This window comes from Pieris rapae, chromosome 15 (genome assembly GCF_905147795.1).
Source record: "Pieris rapae chromosome 15, ilPieRapa1.1, whole genome shotgun sequence".
In the NCBI taxonomy this organism is placed as follows: domain Eukaryota; kingdom Metazoa; phylum Arthropoda; class Insecta; order Lepidoptera; family Pieridae; genus Pieris; species Pieris rapae.
In genome coordinates this window covers 8246204-8263969 of record NC_059523.1, presented here as the reverse complement: position 1 = coordinate 8263969, position 17766 = coordinate 8246204, and positions in this window count along the sequence as shown.

Genomic DNA, 17766 nt, shown 5'->3' with positions numbered 1-17766 from the left:
CTTCAGAATTCGGCTCTCATCCCTGAGGTAGTAAGTTCGATCCCCGGTTGAGCACAAATTGAGCATTATGTGCATGTGACAGAGGTTCGTAGGGTGCAGCAAAACAAGTTGACAGGCGGTCAACTATCTACCTATCTGTGTAACAGAATCATCTGAGGCCATGACCTGAAAGGTAGAAGGTTACTTTACCTATAAAGATTTATATAACTATTGCTTAATAAAGTTTCCTAAACTCTGGCATCTTTAGACTGCTCAAATATCACAATTTCTTGCATTTGAAATTTCTAAAACGTATCTATTTTTCCAAGGCGGGTAGCTAGTTTACGAGGTGCGCCTATATCTAGGATTATTTAGGCTTACAAGTGGCTAAACGGCTAAATGTAGATTAAGCTGGCTGCAATCGGATAAACCTAGGTCCAGGAGACCACCAGAGGCTTAAGTTTAAATACTATCGGGAAAATCGTTGAATTTGGCTTTGACATTCCTTAGTTATGTATTCCATTACTGATTCTTGACACTTTGTGAACGTAGAACTTGTTATAAACAGCTAAGTTAATAGTTTAAAAGCTAGTTGGGAATTACATGAAGACTGTTTGGTATTACTAATTATATAGATTATAATAAATAAAAAAGAGAGATATATATACAAATATTATGAACCTTACTTCACCTAAAATGCCGCGTTATTTATAATTTAGTCCTTACAATTCAAAATACAAATTCTAAAATATTTTTTTTTCCGCGAATTTATAACTCTTAAGATACTGACCACGTCTTTTGAAAAGCACTCGAAAAGGCAACGTAAATGACACTTAAATAAAACTACATTTCTAGACACAAACTCCATTGCGATGAATCTGCAGCGATGCTGAGACGTTTAAACTGTATAATTAAAAAAAAATGTATAGAACGCATAACCCACTTGGAGGCGGCGTCGGCGCAGCTAAATCCTCGGCGCTATACATAACAATAATATAACTAATTAGGTACTAAAGGTTGCAAACAGTTTTACACGTGCCTATAACCTAAACAAATTATAAACTAAATGAGAGCCTTTATATGTTAGTAGCGGAACTGACTTCATTACGAAACTTCATAGTACAATATGAATATATAACATTCTAAGTATGTAGTACTCGCACTACATACTTAGAATGTTATATATTCCTATTTTTATACATAAAGTAAGCCAGTCATGATTTTTTCATTGACATCGATACGGCTGTGAATTGAGACTATAATTTCTTATATTTAGACTATAATATATTAGTTATAATCTTGCATAGGTTCAATTTGATCTCGGATACGTGAAAAAGATATTATTAATTTGTACGCGAAAGGAAATATCATTAAACAATCATCAGAAAAATAATGTACAAAATATACTCCCAGTTGCAAACGTGTCTCTGTGACTTCTTGAATGATTTATAATGGCAAGTAGGTCAACATATCTTTTGTAAACCTGGACATTTTTTTAATATCACCGTACTTTAGTTCAGGCGTTGTGAGATGGTACTATTATTATTTAATTTTATCATTTCAAGCATAAAACTGCGAGTTTTTCACGGCAGTTTTTGCCGCGCTACACCACTTTGTGGAACCAGCTGCCTACTGAAGTAATTCCGAACCAATTCGACTTAGGGTCCTTTAAGAAAAGAGCGTACAATGATTTAAAGGCTGGCAACGCACTTGAGAGCCCTCTGGCACTGAGAGTGTCCATGGGTGGCGGTATCACTTAACATCAGGTGAGCCTCCTGCCCGTTTGCCCCCTGTTCTATGAAAATAATCACTTTGTCGGTTTGGCTAAAACAACCGCCAGTCCTAACGTCATTTGTTTTTCTAAATGTTTGTTTATAATGCGTCACTGAAACAAAACTACATCAGCGCATCAGCAGCGTGTGAAAAAGTCCCTTCTACGAATCAGATTTTCATTATACATAAGGTAATTCTTGGTCCTATACGTTGACAAACTCCAATGAATATTTTATAATGTATAAGCGCATAAAACCAACATGGCTGACATTTGTTAACAATTTATTACGCCTACTTTACATATTCGGAATATCCTCACCAAATGTTTGTCTGTAAACATAAAGGCGAGTGCATAAACAAAAAAGGGAGACTATGAATAGAGGATTTCTTGAGTGAAAATATTTATCAGTACCAAGCACTTGTATAAACCGCTTTTGAAAAGGAAGATGTTGTTAATAGTAATAAAGCGGTATTAAGCGGCCTTATCTGAACTATAATTTTCGATTCGAGAGCGTCTACTCTTTATAGACGCCGTTGGAACAACGATGTCTTCAGACTTGGTTTTGTCGATTACTTCGTTTGCATAGGGATAAGGTTATAAAGGTGATTATATGTAATATTAAATTTTGAACCGATCCGAATGTTTCAAACTCAAACTTAAACTCAAAAATATCTTTATTCATATAGGTAAACATGAATACTTATGAACGTCAAAAAAACATACATAAATTAACATAAATTAATAATGTTTTGTTGTTTAATTGATTGTAAAATGTTTAATGAACAAAGCATTCATCAAAATAGCTTAAGTACAGTGTCATAAAAAAAAAATTCACATTTATAAGTATAAATAAAAATAATTTATTTAAATGACGATGACGTCACCTGTCACTGTGAATCGCTGAACACAACTGTTAAAAAAAATTCGAAACGTGAATTATGTAAATAATGTAATTTGTTAGTTTTATTTATGTGCATTATGTGCGCGCCAACTTATTCGCGTCAACCGAATATTATTTTTAAACAACAAATTGTGCGTCTATATCTCATACCGATGTTGTCTCTCTCTTCTCCACAATTACAAAGATCCTAAGACCTAAGGTAAGACAGTAAACGCGAAGCACCTTTGTTAGTTTTATTTATGTGCATTATGTGCGCGCCAACTTATTCGCGTCAACCGAATATTATTTTTAAACAACAAATTGTGCGTCTATATCTCATACCGATGTTGTCTCTCTCTTCTCCACAATTACAAAGATCCTAAGACCTAAGGTAAGACAGTAAACGCGAAGCACCTTTGTTAGTTTTATTTATGTGCATTATGTGCGCGCCAACTTATTCGCGTCAACCGAATATTATTTTTAAACAACAAATTGTGCGTCTATATCTCATACCGATGTTGTCTCTCTCTTCTCCACAATTACAAAGATCCTAAGACCTAAGGTAAGACAGTAAACGCGAAGCACCTTTGTTAGTTTTATTTATGTGCATTATGTGCGCGCCAACTTATTCGCGTCGACCGAAGATTATTTTTAAACATCAAACTGTGCGTCTACATCATACCGATGTTGTCTCTCTCTTCTCCACAATTACAAAGATCCTAAGGTAAGACAGTAAACGCGAAGCACCTTTAAATAAAGTGTACGTAATTGTCGGGGTGAGTGGTGTGCGGTACCGCCGCAATTATTTACCGGCGAGACATAGGGGAATGAAGAGGTTTTGAGCCGACGCCAAGTGCGGGCACCGACCGTGTTAAGATTGTACCCACGAGTGCTCATAAGCCTATATGCGCCACCCTACTCCCTCGCATTGACTTGAACGGTTAAACCGATAAATCTCAAGCGAATTCCTGCTCTAGACTTAATATAAACAGTTTTTATGCTAACAAGATGTTTACTTCAGTAGAATTCTGTGAATTGGTATTCTAAATTGATTAACAATAATATTCTGTTATAAATAGAATTGTTGTGTTTAGAAAACTACCGCCTTTACACCAATCTCTCCACAAAATCTAAACTACTTATATCCACCATATATTTTTTTCGTTCTCCCTACTTCAAGAAATGATGACGAAAAATGAAAAGAAATAATGTACATTTTTGGAGTTTGGTGACGAGATCAGTCCTTAAATTTATAACAAAAATGTCGTAAGTTTTTCTTATTAATGTCTACCAACTCTTAAAAGACCGGCAACACACTTGCGAGCCCGCTGGCAATCAGGTGAGCACCCTGTTCTATAAAAAAACATTTTCATAATCATCAAGACATTTAGGAATGTTGGATATTGTATAATAAATCTCCAATAAAATTCCAATAGTATATATCATAAAAACAGTACGTATTACCTAGGTGATTTATTCTACCCCTTATCGCTCTGTAAACAATGTCAAAGAACTCGCCTTTAAACCGAGTACCAGCAAGATATTTTAATTTTGCCTGGAGAAACGAGTCGTGCAGCGGAAAGATAATAACGGTTCTTAAAATAAAGCCTTTGTGTCATTATTTTGTGTCACAGCATCACTCTCGGCTCTTTCGAGGTCGGAAGTTTGGAAGCAGTTTATTCTGCGTCAAAAGTTTTTTATTAATTTGCACTTCGAAGTTGATCTACGCTTCGTGTCCTTTATTTTCATATCCCTGTATGAGTGGAGGGGAACTACAAAGAACTTAAATCTTACAAAGCAGTGTATTATTTCAGTCTTGCATGGAATATGAATTGCAATGGAGACGGCGCTTGAGAGTAATTACTCTGTAAGGATATTGCTATTATGCACCCTTTTTACAGGTTGGCTTAGTGGTGGTGCTTTGACGTCAGATGGAATCAAGGTCATTACTACTGTCTGTGCTCCATGGTTCTGTAAGGAGTTTCTCTTAATTGAATGTCGTACTAATCAAGTTGCAGTGACGCTGTGATGATGATTAAATAACGTAGTTCGCTTGATCAATCTTCTAATTTAAATAATCAATGAAACAGCCGCAGAAATAGACATTTCCGCGTTTGCGCCCTAGTAGGAACAGGGCGTAAAGTCCCAGAATAAGCCATAATAAATAACACATTTAGTATACAATATAATAATAATAATTAAATGAAATAAAACATTAAAATAGGCTTTATTCGCGTACACTATAACTACACTATCTTAATTATTGTTATTCGTTTAAATTTAAGATTAATAATAATATTTTTGAATTTTGAAGACTTTACATCGCCCCAAACTATAGGTTCGTATTTCATATTCTTAAATTTCTTTGTTAATTACAATTTCGTATGTCCAAGTTTTTAGTAATATGTAATAATATATATAATGTCCTTCGTATCATATAAATTAGTTATAAATAAATTTTAATATAACTTAACGGACAACATTTTCTACTTTTGCTTTATGCCATGCTCAGATATTATGAATATCACGTAGAGATTATATTCTAAATTATGGTTCTATTTCCTAGACAACTTCTTTGTTTAAGCAAAGACTTGGTGATTTCATTTACTTGAATAAATAAAATAAAGAATAATAAAAATTGTTTAAATTTATTGTATTGTTTAATTTTTTTTTTAATTTTAATAAAAAAAAAAATATCACCCCCATGACTTTATAGTTGTTTGTTTCATTTAAGTATGTCCTGCATTCGTTTTCCGGCGAAAAAGTCATTTTGGTAAAAAGATCTATATGCTTTAATTTTTCTACTAAAAAAATTCTAGACATCAATTCATTGAAATCACTAAAAAAGAATTTCAACGTTTCGCTTTTAAAGGATATAATTTCATGTTGACTGTGAGGTGAACCAAGAGCTTTTAAAATAAAACTGTTTCCATGAATATTCGGCCGCCCTTTAAAAATCAATACACAATCTAAATTTATTTTTGGCGATCGTTTATAAATGTTTCAGTATAGCTACCAACATTCATTTACTACATTTCTTCAGGAATTCTTTAATCTAGGTTTGAATAGTATACAATTAGAAACTTCTAGCGGAAAGGTTCATTATTTTAATGAGTGTTAAGTAATTCATTTTTTATGTATGTTTCGATTGATAAGTTCTAACAACGTAAAATAACTACAATTAATATTCAAGCCAAGTCAAATCATTTATTCCAATTAGACCTCTTAAAATGGCACTTTTGAACGTTAAATAAAATATAGATGATTCTAGTTGCCCCTTCCAGAAGGTAGTTTCACGTGGAGAGGAATGGGCAAGAAACTCCACACTTACTCGTTTAAAATAGGTTTTACAAATAGTTAAATAATTATATTATGTGAAAACCTGTATTCCTAGAATAAAACTACTTTATATTATAACAAAAGTAATAAAACAAAACAAGTTAAACTTAAGAATATAAGAAGCAAGACAAAAGTTATGGATGTCACTCACACAGTGAAAAAGCTTAAATGGAACTGGGTAGGCCATATGGTAAGAAACAAGAAGGGAAAATGGACAAAAGATGTTACTGAATGGTATCCTCGGGATGGGAAAAGAAAGAAAGGAAGGCCAAAAACAAGATGGGAGGACGATATTAGAAACATAGCTGGAACAACATGGCAAAGAAAAGCCGCAGATAGACATGGATGGGAAAGCCTAGGGGAGGCCTATGCCAAAAGGCAAACTGATACCGAAAATTGAAATAAATCTAATGTATATTTGTATCAGGTTAATCAGTAATAAAGGCTATTTTTATTTATTTTTATTTTATTTTTAATAAAACAAAACAATTATGGCATATGTATATCAGGTGACTGCCATATATATCTTGGATTTTTAAACATAAACGAAATCATATTTCATAATTCTTTCGACGTAATTCTAATGCTAGTATTGTTGCTTAAACATTATAAAACACTAGACTAAAAACATCACTGACGGCTAAGCTTGGTGCCTGAAGGCTACATCACAGTACAAATTAGTTTAAGTTCCTTACAAATTAAGCTAAGAGATAAATTAAAATATAATGAATACAAGAACGAAACGAAAACATAAAATATATATAGGAAGAGTTTGTATACACGTTGCAGACCTTACTAAAAAGCAGTTATTATTTATACACTAAAATATCAATGCAAATTTTAAGGTATATTGTAACAATTTCTATACAAACAACCTCTGAACCGTTTATATTTAACATTATAACTATTATAGATTTTAATGGAATACTAAAGAGTAATATTAAACTTAATTTAAGTATAGAAAAATACTAATGGAAGACTGAAATGGCATCAAGTGGAATACATATTAAGAAGCAGGGGAAAAATGGCCAAAAAAGGAAACTGTGTCGTTAAAACAGTAGACCCTTGGGATGGTAAGAGAAACACTCAATACGACATAAGGTTAGTCAGTTCCCGACGAGCAGTTTGGCTTTAGGCCGGCCTACTCGTGCATTCATCAAGTCCATAGGAGCACGGAGCAGAATAGCTTCCTAAAACCGAGAACAACAGGTGCGCTCTTCTTCAACATAGCGTTGGAATAAGGTCTGGTACAACGGTTTGGTTTACAGGATCTACCACCATCAATTCCCAATAAGACTCGTGTACATGGTACTCTGTCGATGCGGGATAAAGGGGCCCCTATTAGCCCCTCAACCCATCAAGGGCTGGAGTCAGGGGTCGGTTCTATTCATGTATTCACTGGCGACAATTTCTAGAACTTTGGAAACTTGTGGAGTTATTTGCAAATGATATCGTTGTTTATATCACAAAGAAAGGTGTCATCGCGTACAAACAGCAATCACGTCGATAGGCACCTGTCTACGTCAGGAACATCTACCTTCACCACGACCTGCTACCATAGCTCAATGGATGATGTTGGCGTACACATACTTTATTAAGGCTGAACATCATCTTAACCTGTTAGTGTGAAATGGGTCTGGATGATCCCATAACAATGATTTATTAAAATCTATCCTCGCGGCAAAGCCAGAGAGAGGAACCGGCTGACTGTTAAGCTGCTGAGATATCCAGCCCTTTAGGCAAACAGCGAGATTCCAAAAATAAAACAATTTGTATTAACTTGCTACACATTGTATATAATTTTGGTTAGTCTTCTCCCTTTTTCTTTATACCTATATCTAGTACAAAACTGTCGTTCATACAGTTACTATTATTTGCGTTTTTGAATGATGTATTTAGTAATAAAGAAACGGGTTGTATTATACATTTAATTGCTACATAAATGACAAAGTATAACTTAAATAATAGTTAGTTTTACTAATTGCTGTCATTACTTATCATTACTTTTTATTGATCCCTAAATGTTCATAGATTATACTTTGTACAAATCGATTCCGTGACAGACTCCAACTGTTATTTGTTAGTGTTGTTAAATTTTTTATCGCATCAATGTATTGTATATCTTATAAAGGCCTACTTGTTTTTGTGACATATAACCAAAGGGTCCTAGATCTAGGATAGGATCTAGGACCCTGCCTTCGTTTTGGTCTGATAGGCATGAAGGCTTCTTAGGTTAAATCCTATACCCTCAATACTGTCCCATACAATGAAACTTGATAATGTTCAAATCGCCATCTTAATCGCACAGATAATAGAACTAAACTCACATGAAATTTAATATAAAAAAATATTATTGCATAAACTTTATTCATCTCAGAGTATAAACATTAAAAGAAAGCATCCTTGTATAAGTTACAGTAATATTGTGTAATGAGAAGCAGTTGTGTTGAAATTATTTTCAGTTTTGAAACTCCCGTTAGTGAAACTACGTAAAGTTTCAAAACCAATTTAATATTTCGAGCAGTTTTGTCGAGGTGCCGGACTGAGCCAGACAATATTTTTATTCTAGTATATCCAAAATTAGTATGCCTGTAATTACTCTTTGAATTTTTAACCTTTTTGGTAATGCTTGTAAGTGCTGGCTGTATAAACCTGCAAAAAAAAGTTAAAGAAAAAACTAATATACTTACTGTTATATTCTTATGGATGTATCGTGCCCATTTCTTACGCAAGTATACGGTACAGGGTAGGTAAAAAATAAAATTAAAAATCAGATGGATTTTGAAAACCTACAAATTATGGATCAAATGAAAAAAAATCAAATTTTAAATTTAGTTTTCGAATGCTGCGTATTATTGCTTTCTTTTTTTTACAAAATCTATGTAATTGTATTTTTTTTAAGGGCCACTTAGAATTATTGGAACTTGTACTGGTATAATTTCGGAAAAAGCTGATGTGACAGTGTTTATAGGTATACATAATTTTATATTCAATGCAGCCAAATAAAACCCGGGGTTCAGAAGGCGTATCAAGATGAAGCTTGTACTTTATCTAACAAAATGCAACTCCAAAACACAATGAGTAATATAAATACTACAAGAACAGAAATAACGAAATAAGCTATTTATTTCTGTTATAAAGATCTCATTCACTACGTTTTTTTCATTCAAATCAATTTTCCGTTTTTCACCGACGATGATTTGGTCGCAACGAAACTTCAACCAAAATTCAAGTCGCCCCATAAGTCTTATCCAAAAAAGCTTTTAAGCTATTAAATAGGCTTGTCTTTACTAAAACAAGAGAGAAGAGAGTAAATATTAAAAAAAAATTATATAGTCTTATTATTTTTTTTAAATATTATCTATGTATCTTTATATGTAAGGTTACTAAATTGATTAACCATAAGATATTGTCAGCTGGCTTGTAAGCCAATATCAAAGGCAGGTTGACTTTAGCCATATTGTCTATTAGCGGCCTGCACTGCTCAATGTCGGCAGAGTCGTTGTTCTCAAAATAACGTTCAACGGCTGTTCTATATTTGAAGTGTCTCGCTACTTGAATAATTTATAAGTCGAGCTCGTCTCTGAGTGCATTTCCGGAGTTTTCATCCTTAAGGATTAAATTAATGAATACATGGATGCACATTTCGAACGGTACCAAAAATTCCGGCCGCATTATTGTGCTATTGTTCTAGCGAGATGGGCTTTCGTCATAATTTCGCAAACAAAGACTGCGTTTACATTTTTAATTACAAACAGTTGGATTGGATAGCCTTAAATTATTATCTGACCTAAATCTAAAACTTTGTGTAATTCAGAAAAATATTTCGTGTGTTGCGAATAAACCTTAATAGATATAGACCAAATTTCCATTATATTTTACAAGGAAAGCGTTTAAAAAGGATTGTATTATTGTTATATGAACCAATGTAATAAGGCTTTTGAAATATTTATTTATTTATTTCGTAATTCTACAGCTAACATAAATTATATATAACAAACAAATACACTGAAAATATAGCCAAAGATGGAATACATGGTACATTTTACTACAAAAATGTTCAAAGATTAACAAATAGGAACAAACAAAGAAAAAGTATTCAATACATTTAACTAAGTGATACCTAATTTGGCTGTGTTGTGTGATAGTGTAAAAGTGAGGGTATGTACCTACGTGATAGTGTGTATATGAGGTGTGCGCATGATACAGGTGATTTTGCGCTAAGGATATTCTTAATACACTTTTTAACCACATTCCGTGATAGCCTAAACAAGTCAAGACTTAAATAGTGGTCATTGTATATCCGGGCTGCGCGATACAAAATGAGTTTTTTTCATTGTTATATTTTGAAAAATTGTTTTACTTCATCAACACTTAGATATTTTTAATAAAATATGAGATCAGATATTCATAATAGTTAGTACAAATAAATTTCAAATTTAGAACATGTTAATTAAGGATTGGTCATCCAGGTACTTAATAATAATGTGAGAGCAATTGTCAACATTTTTATTAGAAGATACAAATTGTGCGTGTAGCAAATAATTATGTATTTGCGTGACGATGATAATTATTATTTCAGTATAAATTATGAAAACACGCAAAGGTGAAGTTATCGCAGTAATTGTTCAATTATGTCATGCTTAGCATGATATATTGCTATGAAAGCTATGTGAATTGAAATCACATATCAATATATCTTCCGAGGCTCTACAATTTTATACACTGCGTTCCTACTGAGGCATAAAAATAAGGATTGAACTATTGTCAAAGTTAAAAATCGGCCATTGGGCTGTAAATAATCACAGTTCTTAACTAAAATCAAAATATTCATCCATAATAGCTGAAATTAAGTTTTTAATAACCTTTGAATAAAGCTATTTCGTTTATAATATACATTTATAAGTATTTCGGCCTAAAATATTGTTTTATTATTGTATCTGTTTCATTGATAAATGTAAATCTTAAATGACCTACTTCACACACACAATTAATTTTCGTCTTTAAGTTCAACTCTTGACCATATTTTTCTTCACTGTCTGAGTGCAAAGTATTTGAAAAACCGACAACGATTAGCAACAACGAACAAAAAATCGAAACAGTGAGAAACCGGACCAATAAAAAATATGAATAAAATTAGTTAGTAAAGAAAGATAAATATATATTTGATTCTATTGAAAATACGAACGCGTAGCATCAGCAATAGCACTTAAAGATGTTGTTATGTTAACAATACTTTAAGTTAATCAATGTTTCGTTAATATTAATTAATCTCGATAATTCACGATTAGCCTAATTATACACAAACATAAGCAAGTTCTCTCCAAGGGGAATGCTCTCACAAGGTTTGAAGTAATAAACATTAATAATTAATGTTTCCGTACCCTAATCTAAAAGAAAGAACTAGAATTAATCCATTAAAACTGTTAATGGGTTGAATCCCTAAACAATTACAATAGCACGCTGAGTCGAGCTTAAATTGAAAGTTTGAGACCTCAGTAGATTTGTTTCAATTCCGCGCACAGTAATTTGACTAGAGCATTCGAACGTTACTAAAATAGGGGCTTGTCACAGAGCTTAGGAATTGGGTTGCTAAGAATTAATAATAATTAATCTTCAACTGTGACACGGTTTTGAAATAATACTGAAATGGTGATACTACACAGTATTTTAATTCATCATACCTTGGTTAGTTAGACAAAAAATATTATCTTTATAAATTAATTAACCAGTAAAGTACATTTAAATATTACTCTGGATTCCAAAAAAATGTTTTAATTTGCTTTTATATGTTAGACGTATCTAACAGATGATAAAATTATTTTATCCTAAGTCTTACAGGGACTGCAATTGCCATTTTCAATTTTAATGATTTAATATAGTCTAAGCTCACCTACTTATCACTACATATTATAAAGCAAAGTCGCTTTCTCTGTCCCTATGTCCCTTTGTATGCTTAAATCTTTGAAACTACGCAACGGATTTTGATGCAGTTTTTTTAATAGAGTGATTCAAGAGGAAGGTTTATATGTATAATAACATCCATTAAATAGTAGAGAAGTACTGTTATTTTTGAGGTTTCTAATGTGATGTCGTAAATAATTACATTTTTTCCGCTTACATTGCAAACGCAGGCTGAACCCTACGAGTTTTATCAAAATAATGTACTAAGTATTGTACACATTGAAAAGGTCTACAGAAAAGTCTGATGGTATATGTCTATCTCTTATAGATAACCCACATTTTTTATACAACGTTCACAGATTTTCTGTATTGTATTTAGTATCAGCATTGCACCCGTGCGAAGCCGGGGCGGGTCGCTAGTATAATATCTAAGAGAATATTGTAACCAACACAATAATATCTATATAGACTTAAGAGTGTCTGATTAAATAAAAAGAAATTAGTGTTTTAATTAGAATGATATTGGCGCTAACAAAAAATATAAACAGTAATAATTCTGTATATAATATAATGTTTGTAGGCGTAACCCATGTTGAAAAATATTTATTTTGATTTAATGGATTGCGGTAAATTGTAAATATATAAAGCTAATAAAACAAATATTTCAACGAACCGTTTCACAAATTAATATGAGGTCATATAATTTTATGTAGAAGTATAGAACACATTCAATATTCAATCGGTAATATAGCTGCTACATCGCAATTTCTCCCGGGATTTAAAAATAAAATAATTAAGCAGATAAGGTAACAAACATATTTGTACTTTGCGGAGCGTGTAAAGATTTTTATCACAAACAGTTTTAATTACCAGAAGGCCGCTCATTAAGTATTCACAAAGGCTTGGCACAGCGGTTGGCTATGTTTCTACACATTTAAGGTCCCTTCAGAGAGAGCGTATCTATGTGCTACGAATCTGCTACGACTGCTACGGTAGTAGAGAACGCATGGGAATTAAAACGATTAATTGAGTTCGGCTTAAGTAATTTAAATACATTAAGGGCCTGTTTCACAATGTATGGATAAAGTGCCAAATAGCTATGCAACACATAAATTATTCGAAAGATAAAAGTTCCAAAAAAGATACTTCGAATTTCATGACGTATAGCGCTGACAGTCGTGAAACGCAAAAATACTATTTATCATACCAATAAGTAACAAATAGCTTATTTGGAACTTATCCAGACATTGTGAAACAGGCCCTAAGTATTCTAAAAGTATAATTGTATATAAACTATATAGAAGATAGGACTTTCTTATACGGAAGTGACAGTTTTACTAATTATGGACTCAACAAATATACGCCAACTTTATTTATTCTCACTAAAGGCAACCCTAAATGTTTGTTAGTCTTTCCATAAATAATGTTGTAGATTCAGTTCGATTTTATTTCATTTTAAATTATAACAGTATTTTACTCAAAATTGTGTTTCTCGTTGGTTAAATCAAAATTCAAGGCAACAGCGTAATTTGGTTGAAATTTTCATTAGCCTTTATTAGGTTTAGCTGAATTGTTTGTTTTTGCCAAAACAGAGGTCGCTGCGGCCAAGATGCCTACAAATTTACATTATTTTATTTAAACTTACCTGCATTTGTATACATGTTAAAGTAATTGTTTTTTTGTTCCTTAAATACAACGTCATTGATCATTCTAATGACGTCCACATTATAATTTTATTAATTGCATAAATAGCGATCATATAATGAATTGTAATTCTACTAACAACAGTATTCATGATTTTATTTCTGCCTCACAATTATTTGCTACTACGTGCAGTGGTACATATTCAAAGGTTTTAATTTAAATAATCTAAGTCCACAACTGTTCAGGATAACTCGTACTAATCAAATATGTATTAACAAAATCTTTTGTAAAAGCGAAAGCCAATCTTTATTCAGCGAGGCGTATTTGATGGTGCGATGTAATTCATCTTACTTCGGAAGCTCCCAGCTACGCCAGTTATGAATATACATAGACTGTTTACTGCGATACTTTACGAGAAACGTTCCACTATAGTTTTCCACTATATTACGTGAGTACTCTTAAACTTAGATGCTGTAACTGTTTGAGGAAATAGCAGCTGCTGTGGTGACTAACTTGAAGATCCAATGGACAATGTATGCATGCTTAATAGGTTTGTTTTAAATAGTTAATTTAGTTTTGACAGTTTAATTGTTACTTTCCAAAATTTAATTTTGACTTTTGCCTGGGTATCAAATAAATAATTAATGGTTAAAGCAAGTGAAGAAATTGTAGACTTTTTAGGATCATTCCAGAAAAGAGCGTACCAGTTCCTAAAACACCGGCATTCTGTCGAGTATCCATGGGTGGCAGTATAACTTGACATCACCTGATGTTGTTATGGACACTCTTATATATATATAAAAGGACTTAATTCTAATATTCCTAATTTATAATTAAAACGATTCCCTTTAGCCAAGGTTCTAAAGATAATGGTAGCGTTCCCCCTTTGAATAGCTAGACTTATTCTTTGTCCGAGGTAGCTGCCAACAACTATATAACTATAATTATATTTATTTAACAAAAACAAAGAAATATCTCAGTTGTTGTTTCACTTGAAACAAAAAAGGCCTTGGTTGGGCAAAATGCATACAATGCAAACATACGCACATTTATTATTCTGACAACAGGAATTATAAAATTGAGTTTTAATTAATACACGAGACTTACGATAGACCTACAGTGAATTGCTGCGAAAAGAAAACATTAAACCCGCATTTTTTAAAGATTGTAATTAAAAATGTCGCGTGGATTGGGCCATACATTAGTAATCTAAGTTTGACAATGCACCTGTCTCCGAACAGCTAACCAAAACAAAGATACATTTATAACACTTCGTTTAAAAGTCAAATTAAATAAATTACGATCGTTAAAAATCCTCTCACTCTTGGTACATTAGCAATTTCTTGTTTCATCAAAAAGTTTTTATAAACTTTTAAGATATTAAATTAATATTCGTAGATCGTTGATTAAGATGCCACGGCTCCTATTAAACGTAGACGAGGTAAAATTATTGAAATGGAGAATAATTTGATGAATCTTAAAGAGAAACTGATTTATCCTTGGGAAACTTTTGATTATATTTGAATATCAGTGAGCATGGGCATTACAGACAAGACCAGCGACAAGTCGGTACTGTTGTAGTTATAACTATTAAAAATAAAATGTTAGACATCTTTTTTTAGTAGTATCAGTAACAATTTTACCGTAATATAATATTTTAATCTTAAACAACAACACAATATTGATATTGGGTCACGTCACACTACTGAGCCAAATCTTTATGGGTATGGTATTTCTCATTTGATCTGCAGTGTTGGCCTAGTGGCTTCAGCGTGCGACTCTCAAACCTAGGTCGTAGGTTCGATCCCAGGCTGTGCACCAATGAACTTTCTTTCTATGTGCGCATTTAAAATTTGCTCGAATGGTGAAGGAAAACATCGTGAGGAAATCGACATGTCTTAGACCCAAAAAGTCGACGACGTGTGTTAGGCACTGGAGGCTGATCACCTACTTGCCTATTAGATTTAAAAATGATCATGAAACAGATTCAGAAATGAAAGAAATGAAATTCTGAGGCCAGGACCTAAAGAAACCGTAGCACCAGCTTTATTATTTTTATTTCTCATTTGATTGAAGATTACGTGGACAGAGTCACAACACCTGCTTGTATGCAAAATGTAATTACATAACATACAGAATGTACCTTTGGTCACGTTCCAAGTGTCGAGTCGAGCTGAGTTCAACTCGACACTACAAAAGAATCCAGTTAAAGGGCTCCGAGACGGTTTCTTGAAAATAATACACCTTATTAGAAGAAACTGTAAGTTTCCGAGACGTAAACTTAACTAGAAATTAATTAGTGCGTCCCTTGTTAGCGTTGCGGTGTCAGGCTTGCACGGACGTAGTACCTGCATTGCTTACATAGTTTTATAAACTTACAGGAAATTAGTACTTTTGCGAGAAGATTTAAAATTCAAATTCGCGTTATGGTAATCAAATTTTCGAATTCAAAACGATAAATGTTTGAGAGATTTCTCTTGCTCAGACTACGTTTTGCCGTTATAGCTTAGTTATGAAATAATTGGTCATGTTGTGTGTGTGTGTTTTATTGGGAATTTTTTCATGAGAATTTTAATTACGTGTTACATTCTCATGACGATAGATGATGTAATATTTAAGGAAATAATATCTGGCTATCGCGAGACACGATGATCATCTGAGCTAAGTGTGTGAAAATACTAGTTAAAATAGTACTACTATAGAAAATAGTAGTAATTAGTTCAGAAGTATATATTCCTATACATATTCCTATAGTATCGAAAAGGTTAGTCGACATCGCAGGAGACCGAAAAGCTGGCAGCTACCTCGGACAAAGAATTAGTCTAGCTATTCAAAGGGGGAACGCTGCCAGTATCTTCGGAACCTTGCCTACAGGGACTCCTTTTAATAATATATTTTAATTATTAAATTTTAAGGTTAGTTATTAGGTATATTAAAATTACTATATGTACAATTTGTTCAAATAAATTATTGATGTGAAACATCTATAGCCGCACGTAAAACCGATTTCTGGCGTGGCGACGCATGCCGTGGCGACGCGTCGCCAGTCGCCACGCTATATGATATACAGTCTAAATGCAGTAGTAAATTTCACATTAAAAATATTTAATGAAAATAATGTTTATTCAACAAATAGTCATCGTTATCTGGAAAAAAATCGTAATATTTTATTTGATCATTATGACATATTTAGTCACCACAATCTGTTCTTTTCTGCTTATTACTTTTACAAAATAATGTCGATGTTTCACAATCTGCCAGGCGTCCCGTGACGGCACACATTTTTTAATATAATATATATAAGCATTATATTCATATATTAATAAACACCACGTAAAATTACCATAAACATTCTCACTGAAATTTAAGTTCTATATTTAATTAGTAATTTATTTATTTTTGGTCATCACTTTTTAGTTGCACTGTTGAAATAATATTTTTGCCAAGTGCTGACATAGAATCTAATTTAAGTCATTAAAACGACACGTATTCATTAATATAATATATTGTCATATATTTATAAAAATATTTGTATATTTTGAGTTCCTATCAATTGCTTTTATAGATTCTATTAGGGGCTGTACAAAACAACCACTGTCCAGAAACATCCCTATTATTGAACCTTAATGAAATATTCACCCTTTAAAAGGTAAAGAGTTTTAAACTTTATAACACCGAAGTTCAAGGGGTCGCGTTAAAAAAACATGCTAATTATTTTAAAGAGGGTTCTAAGGTTGCACGTGATGCCAATTTTAACAAAACAGTTCATTAGTCTCCAACGTCGACATAGTATATTGTATGTAGTTGACTTTTTCAAGATTATTTTAATAACAGTAATATGAAATACTCGTGTTAAGTCCTACTTTAATTCGTAAGAATAATATTAAAATTTATTTCAGATTATATCCATATTTAGTTTTAGTTGCTATGTTAGTATTACTTATTAGGCCTGGGTCTAAGATTTCAGTATATGCTTATTTTAATTTGTAATAGGTATCTAGGGGATCAGTCTCCTACGTCTGACGCACGCCGTCGACTTGCGGAAAATACTCGTATATTGTTCATTGATATTGTCATGAAATGACAATGGCGTTTAGGCAAAATTATACGTAATGTTTGTGCTCCAAGCAATACTTTTTTTTTAATTACCTATCCTAGCATTCCCTTACAAAAATATGTTGCTCCATCTTTCTCTCTCTTTAGTCTCTCTAATTAGGCAGGTCATATCTGAGCAACGTCGAACAAC